Below are 7,500 nucleotides of genomic sequence, written 5' to 3'. Positions count from 1 at the left end.
TTCTTATTTATCTTCCCTCTTAAACCCTTCCAACACTTATTTCCTTCATATATTCTCGTTATCAATTTGTAATGTGAGTATGAATCTGAATTTAGTTTCTTCTTTACCAACATTTCTTCTTCTTCCTCTTCCTTCTCCCTTTTCTATCTTTTTTTTCGTTTTTCTTTCTTTCTTTCTTTTATATTTTTTTTCTGTTTCCACAAGTTCTCGTCTTTCATTTCCTCCTCATTCTTCTTCTTCCATCTTCTTTCTCGTCTTCCTTCTCTTCCTCCTGATCTTTTTTTTTTCGTCTTTTTCCCTTCAATATCTTTTCCTTTTTTTTCTTTCCATTCGTCCTCGTCCTCATCTTCTACTTACTCCTTCTTCCTTTTCTTCCTCCTCGTTTTCCTCCTCCTCCTGTTCCTCTTTCTCCTCCTTCTCCTCCTCCCCCGTGACTCAGCACAACACTTAGAACACAATCAAGTATATTGAGGAAGACAACGTGACCAGCTTTCTCAGTAAATCACCTATCTCTCTCTCTCTCTCTCTCTCTCTCTCTCTCTCTCTCTCTCTCTCTCTCTCTCTCTCTCTTTCCTTATTGGTCCACAGCCACTTTCTCTCCTCAATTAATGCTTGCTCAACGAGATAATTTATTTAGTCTCTTAACCACCGTGATTTTCTCATTTTCTTTCTTCTTCTGTGCATTGCCCCCTCGTTAGATTATTCTCTCTCTCTCTCTCTCTCTCTCTCTCTCTCTCTCTCTCTCTCTCTCTCTCTCTCTCTCTCTCTCTTTCATCATCCTCGTTTATTTTGCACTTCTGTCACCAAAAATAAATTTCCTTTGCCTTACAACCTTCCTCCCTCCAGCTCTTACTTCACTGTTTTTTCCTCACTCCTCCCTTTCCTCCTCCTCCTCCTCCTCCTCCTCCTCCTCCTCCTCCTCCTCCTCTTCCTACTCCAGTGCGCACGCAATATCTCAACCTGTTTATAAAAGTTACATCAGGAAATCTTGGTTGCGTGGTCTGCTGCCGCTCACACACACACACACACACACACACACGCTTCTGAAACCAATCATTAGATCACCAAGACCAATATAAGGGAACACACGAAAAGCTGATGAGGAAACACATGCCGAGAGAGAGAGAGAGAGAGAGAGAGAGAGAGAGAGAGAGAGAGAGAGAGAGAGAGAGAGAGAGAGAGAGAGAGAGAGAGAGAGAGAGAGAGAGAGAGAGAGAGAGAGAGAGAGAGAGAGCTACACATACGTTGATAATATACAATTTCTTCGGCGTCACTCAACACTACATTGCTCAATCTAGTTCTGCGATTGTATACTTTTTACAAATAACTCGAGAGAGAGAGAGAGAGAGAGAGAGAGAGAGAGAGAGAGAGAGAGAGAGAGAGAGAGAGAGAGAGAGAGAGAGAGAGAGAGAGAGAGAGAGAGAGTGTGTGTGTGTGTGTGTGTGTGTGTGTGTGTGTGTGTGTGTGTGTGTGTGTGTGTGTGTGTGTGTGTGTGTGTGTGTGTGTGTGTGTGTGTGTGTGTGTGTGTGTGTGTGTGTGTGTGTGTGTGTGTGTGTGTGTGTGTGTCTTACCATCAATCATCATTTGAACATTATACGATTTAACTGGAAATGCCACGAGAGGTGTCCTGTATATGAAAAGTCAGATCTGGATTAGGTGGAGCAACACAGGAGAGAAGGTGGAGGCTAGTGGAGCAGGTGGAGGATGGAAGGCGGGGGAGAGATAGAAAGAGAGAGTGCGAGAGAGCGTGTCTTTGTGAGAAGTGCATTATGGTGGCGAGAGAAAGGGTAGGCAGGGAAAGAGGACAGGGTATCGGTGAAGGGGTCATGAGGGTGGAGAGAGTGAGTGGAGGAGTGGGTGAAGGAGCCCTGGTGAGGATTAGGAGTCAAGTGGAAGCGACTGGGGGTTGTATGGGTGTGTGGAGTGTGTAAGAGGATATGAAGAGGTGGTTTGTTTAGTTTGTACTTTTATCTAATATTTTTTTCTATTCCACTTTATCAATGTATGTGTTGGTTAGTTTCATGTTGCATTCTTTCCTGCTTTTTTTTTTTTTGTTTAGTTTTCTATTAACACCAGACACGTTTTTTCATTCTTTTTCTTTCTCTTGTCTATTCTTTATTCATTTTCTCTTTTCGTTCCTCTCCTGTCTATCCTTTATTCAGTTCCTCTTTTCTTTCCTCTCCTCTCATGTTATTCATCTCCATTATCTACTACTCCTTCGTTTTCTTTCTCTATAATTTGCTATTTTCCTCTCCTCTGTCTTTTCCTTCAATTTCTCATTTATGTCACCATCCAAATACTTTCCATTTCTCTCTTCGTATCCCTTCTCCTCCTCCTCCCTTCCTTCAAACCGGCTTCTTCTCTCCCTCTCGCTTTCCTTTCTTCTCCCTCATTTTCCTCCCACACCCCCTTTCTCTCCCCTCTTCCTCACGTTCTCTCCTTTCTTTCTTCATCTCCTCTCTTCTCCCCTAATCCCCTTCTCTGGCTCCATTCCTCCTCAATCCTGTACTTCTTCCTTCTACTTCTTCTATTTCTTCCCTCGTACTTCGTCTTCCTCTTCGCCCTCATGCATTCCTGTCTTCCCTCATCTCTCTTCTCTTCTTCCCCCCCTCTCTCTCTCTCCTCCCCACTCCAGGATTTAGCTCGGCCCTCACCAGTGACAGGATGGCAGGTCCTCCCACACCTCGGGGCCACTTGAGACAATCTGCCAGCACTTTGTGGGTTGTGGCAGCTAAGGTGGGAGGGGAGGCATATGTATGTGGTGGTGGTGGTGGTGGTGGTGGTGTTGCTGCTGCTGCTTGACGGCTCGCTCGCTATTTATCTCGTTATTTCTTCGTCTTTTTCGCTTTATCTCTCTCTCTCTCTCTCTCTCTCTCTCTCTCTCTCTCTCTCTCTCTCTCTCTCTCTCTCATGTATATAATTCCCAAAACACAAAAATCTGATCAGAGAGAGAGAGAGAGAGAGAGAGAGAGAGAGAGAGAGAGAGAGAGAGAGAGAGAGAGAGAGAGAGAGAGAGAGAGAGAGAGAGAGAGAGAGAGAGAGAGAGAGAATGACCCACGCACACACAATTCGAGCCGTGAGAAACCTATGCCCCACCACCACCACCACCACGACCACCACCCTCCCCACCACAACCACCACAACCATCAACGCCCATTCCCACCATCAGTGTTACCTAAGTATCTCCTTACAAAACGCCCTGCTCGATACACAGTGCCCTCTTGATCTTACCAGCTAGGAGGAGGTCGAATGGCACCCCAACACTGGTAAAGACACTTGCAATTGGCGTTTTTTTTTTTTTCCTTCTCACTCTCTCTCCCTCTCACTATCACCGCCACTGCCACAGCTTCGAGGCGTCACCAGCACCCTCTCTCACACACCAACTTATTGACTATACCGCGAAAAATATTCCATCTCGTTACTTTATTTCTTTCGCGGCACATAGCATTCTTAACCCCTTCAGTGCCATGACGCGTTTTCATGTTCACTCTGATTACTTCCGCGATTTTATACAGCTTCAGAAACTCACGTGGGGAATTATTCTTCTGACCTCCAACGACCCTTCCTAATATAAATAAAACCGTCATATCACATAAAAAATATATCAAGGTAAAAATGCGTCCCAATACTGAAGGGGTTAACATCACGCCTAGCTTTCTTTCCTCGTGTCTCTCTCCAGCACATTGTTATAGTATTCCATGTAACGTAAGAATATTGACTTTTTTTTTTTTTTTGAGCCGAAGTTACCGTTGTGATGACCCAGTCAACCTTACGATTAAGAAAAAGAAAGAAAAAAAGATCGAATACCAAGCCAAATTAGGTCCAGATTGATCTACCAGCAAACCATCTTAGGCCGTGCCGGTTTGTACACGTCGCCAAAGGCCGTCAGGGCCTCCTCCTCCTCCCTTACTATGTACTTCCAAACACCACGTCCCGCTGTGTCGTCTCCCCTCAAGCCTTGATCCGCCTTAGGTCCCAATGCTTCACCAGGTCAGCGGTCCAGCCCTCACTTCCCTTAGCCCCGGACATGCTGAGGCGCCTCCTACAGGTTATACTCTCTTAACAGCTGTACTTTCGCCTGAACCTCGACACGTAAGCCGTTTATATTGGTTCCAGGTGCGCAGAAAGCCGATTAGTTAGGTCTCAGTGTCGCCAGAGTTTCATTTCGTAAGCAGCGGGGACCAGGAAGCGCAACTCAGTGTTGTATATATAAGTGAGCTGCCTCCTCCTTGGTCCTCCCAAAACAGCAGCTAAAGTTATGCATTTTCCTTCAGAATCCCGACACGACGGCGGCGGGACGAGCCTGGAAACTGGAAACGCGACATGTTTTTGTCTCGCCCCTTCTACCGCCGCCTCAGCTGACATCCACGCCCTCACTAACCCACTCCTACTCCACCTCTTCCTCCTCCTTCTTCTCTCCTTCCTCCAGTTTCATGATGCAAGACGCAGGGTGAAGGACGGACACTCGCACGCTCACACACACACACAGACATACAAACACACACGCTCAGCAGTCACCATGCAGCTCGCGTTCACCCGCTGAAGAGCAAACGTTCAAGTGAAGCATTTATAAATCGTGTTTCATTTGTCAGCAAGTGTTTGGCGTCAACAAAGAGCAGGTTTCGTTTAGGTTTTCCGGTTCCTACTTACTACTTACCATTATTTTGTTCTCGGCAGCCAATTATAGACACGGAGCCAGAGAAGACCGCCACGGTGTCGCCGCCTTACTGATGCAAAGTACGACCCACACGTTTCCTCACGGTCACACCTGAACGACTACTCTTGCCATAACGACCACGCCCCTCCTGTCACACTTCACACCCACCCGCCCACTGACCTACACGCTCACATACTGGCGCAATTGTTCTGTCCGTCTGTCTGTCTGAGTATAAATCTTTGTGTCTATGTGTCTCTTTCTTTATCTGTGTGTTTCTGTCTGTCTGTCTGTTTGTCTGTTTGTCTGTTTTTCTTTATGTAAGTATTGAGTTTGTTTTTTTGTCACTGTAAATCACTGTTATCTAATTGTCTGTGTCTCTTTGTATGTCTATCTTTCTGTTGGGAATATCTGTCTGTGTCTGTCTGTCTGCCTGTCTATCTATCTATCTATCTATCTATCTATCTATCTATCAATCTCTCTCTCTCTCTCTCTCTCTCTCTCTCTCTCTCTCTCTCTCGCCACATTCCACACCACCACCACCACCACCACTACACATCACATAATACCAGCCCACGTGGAGTCTCTTGCCAAAACGCCCACGTCCCTCTCGCCTTACCGACAAGCCTACAGGGAGAGAGTGAGCTGAACCCCGCCTCGCCTTGTCCCGCTTCACACCACGCCCTTAGCTAAACATCCTGCCATTACCAAAAGGCGCCCTCACCCTGCCCACGCCGGCCGCCACGGGACCAGGGCACGGCAGGACGCCACCTCGGACCATTGCCTGCTTTAGGGTTCATGGAGGCTATCACTGCTACTAAATAACAAGCTAAGTTTCGTCTGCTACGCCGTCAGGAGAGAGAGAGAGAGAGAGAGAGTGCATGCATCGTCTTGTTCTCAGGGTAATTTAATGAACGTGGAAAGTGTACACAAAGCAGGAGAAGGAAGAGAAGGAGCAAAAACTGATACCAAGAAACATATTAGTATCTAACGAACGTACCTTAGAATTTATTCCTATGAGTGAACTACGTGTGGGAGGACAGAACAAATTAGAGCAAGGAGGAGGAGGAGGAGGAGGAGGAGGAAGAGGAGGAGGAGGAGGAGGAGGAGGAGGAGGAGGAGGAGGAGGAGGAGGAGGAGGAGAAGGAGGAGGAAGAGGAGGAGGAGGAGGACTTCTCTATCATGCTTGTTAGTGTGATAGCTTTTGATAAGGTTAGACGAGGCGTGAATTAGATTAGACCTCATCTTCATCTCTCTCTCTCTCTCTCTCTCTCTCTCTCTCTCTCTCTCTCTCTCTCTCTCTCAATCCTAAATTCTTTCCTACACACACACACTCGACAAAACAAGGAGAGAAACAAGTTGCCAAATAGAAAACCTGAAATGAAAATGAAAACACAACAATATTAGCATCTATATTTAGGTACAGTATTGTTTTCCTGTTCCTCTCCATTCCCTCGCTTCCTTATCAAGTCCAGGAGCCCCGGACGAAGCATAATTTCGACGAGGGCCCCGGTAATGAGCGTAACACTGCTTCCCTCACGTTGCCAAGAATGCAATCAGACTCGCCCTATATAAACCTGCTCACCAATGCACCTCCACCTTCATGGCCTTTGACCGCTGCCACTTCTTCCACCCATACCTCTCTTCCTCGTCCACCACCACCACCACCACCACTGTCGCCACTGCCACCTGTGACTACTGCCACCACTGCCACATCACTATCTTTACTATCATTACTACTACTACTGTTTTCATTATTATTACTACTACTACTTTACTACAATAACAATAATAACAGCAATAACTACTAATATTATTACTACTACTACTATTACTACTACTACTACAACTACTACTACTACTACTACTACAACTCCTACTACTAGTAATACTACTACTGCAGCTACTACTACTACTACTACTACTACTACTACTACTACTACTACTACTTTTTCTTCATTGTACCACTGTCACTCCTAGTAAGACTAACCAGTCACTTTTTTATTTCAGAGCCACAGAATCAATCTCTCTCTCTCTCTCTCTCTCTCTCTCTCTCTCTCTCTCTCTCTCTCTCTGTCTGGTACATTTTCTCATCACCATCACTAGACTTTCTTTGACTTACATTTACAACTATCTTTTTTTTTTCTTTCTTTTAATTTCCTTGGCTCGTGTCTGCATTCCTTGGCTTGAGTCTCCGCCCAGCCTTGCACTGCTCCGCCTACACACACACACACACACACACACACACACACACACACACACACACACACACACACACACAATCACACACACTTAACAAGCACAAGGTATCCAGGAGACAAGGTCATTTGGTGCTTACGTGCAAGAGCATCAAACTCTATCCTCATGCAAACACACACACACACACACACACACACACACACACACACACACACACACACGTTGGTAAAGACAATGGACGAGAGAGAGAGAGAGAGAGAGAGAGAGAGAGAGAGAGAGAGAGAGAGAGAGAGAGAAAGAGTCTATTAAGTGTTTATATCCAAGAACATTCACCAGGTTGCCTCTTTCATCTCTCTCCCTCCTCACTCCCATTCCTTTCCTATCCTTTCTGACCATCCCCACCTTCCTTACCTTTATCCTCCCATACCCTATTCCCTCCCTTTGCCCCATCAACCACCTCCCATCTTTAATTTCTACATCTTTGTCCCTTCCTCAACCTTCTCCCATCTCTACCTTCACTCATCTCCCATTTCCAGCATCTTTACTCTTCCTATTCCCCCTCGCGACTCTCCATTCCTCTCCTATTCCCTCTTCCCTCCTCCCTTCGCCTTCCTCATATTCCTGCACGTCACCGCACCGCCTCCAGT

Source organism: Portunus trituberculatus, chromosome 46, assembly GCF_017591435.1.
Source record: "Portunus trituberculatus isolate SZX2019 chromosome 46, ASM1759143v1, whole genome shotgun sequence".
Taxonomy (NCBI): Eukaryota; Metazoa; Arthropoda; class Malacostraca; order Decapoda; family Portunidae; genus Portunus; species Portunus trituberculatus.
Note: the sequence above shows the minus strand (reverse complement) of the source record.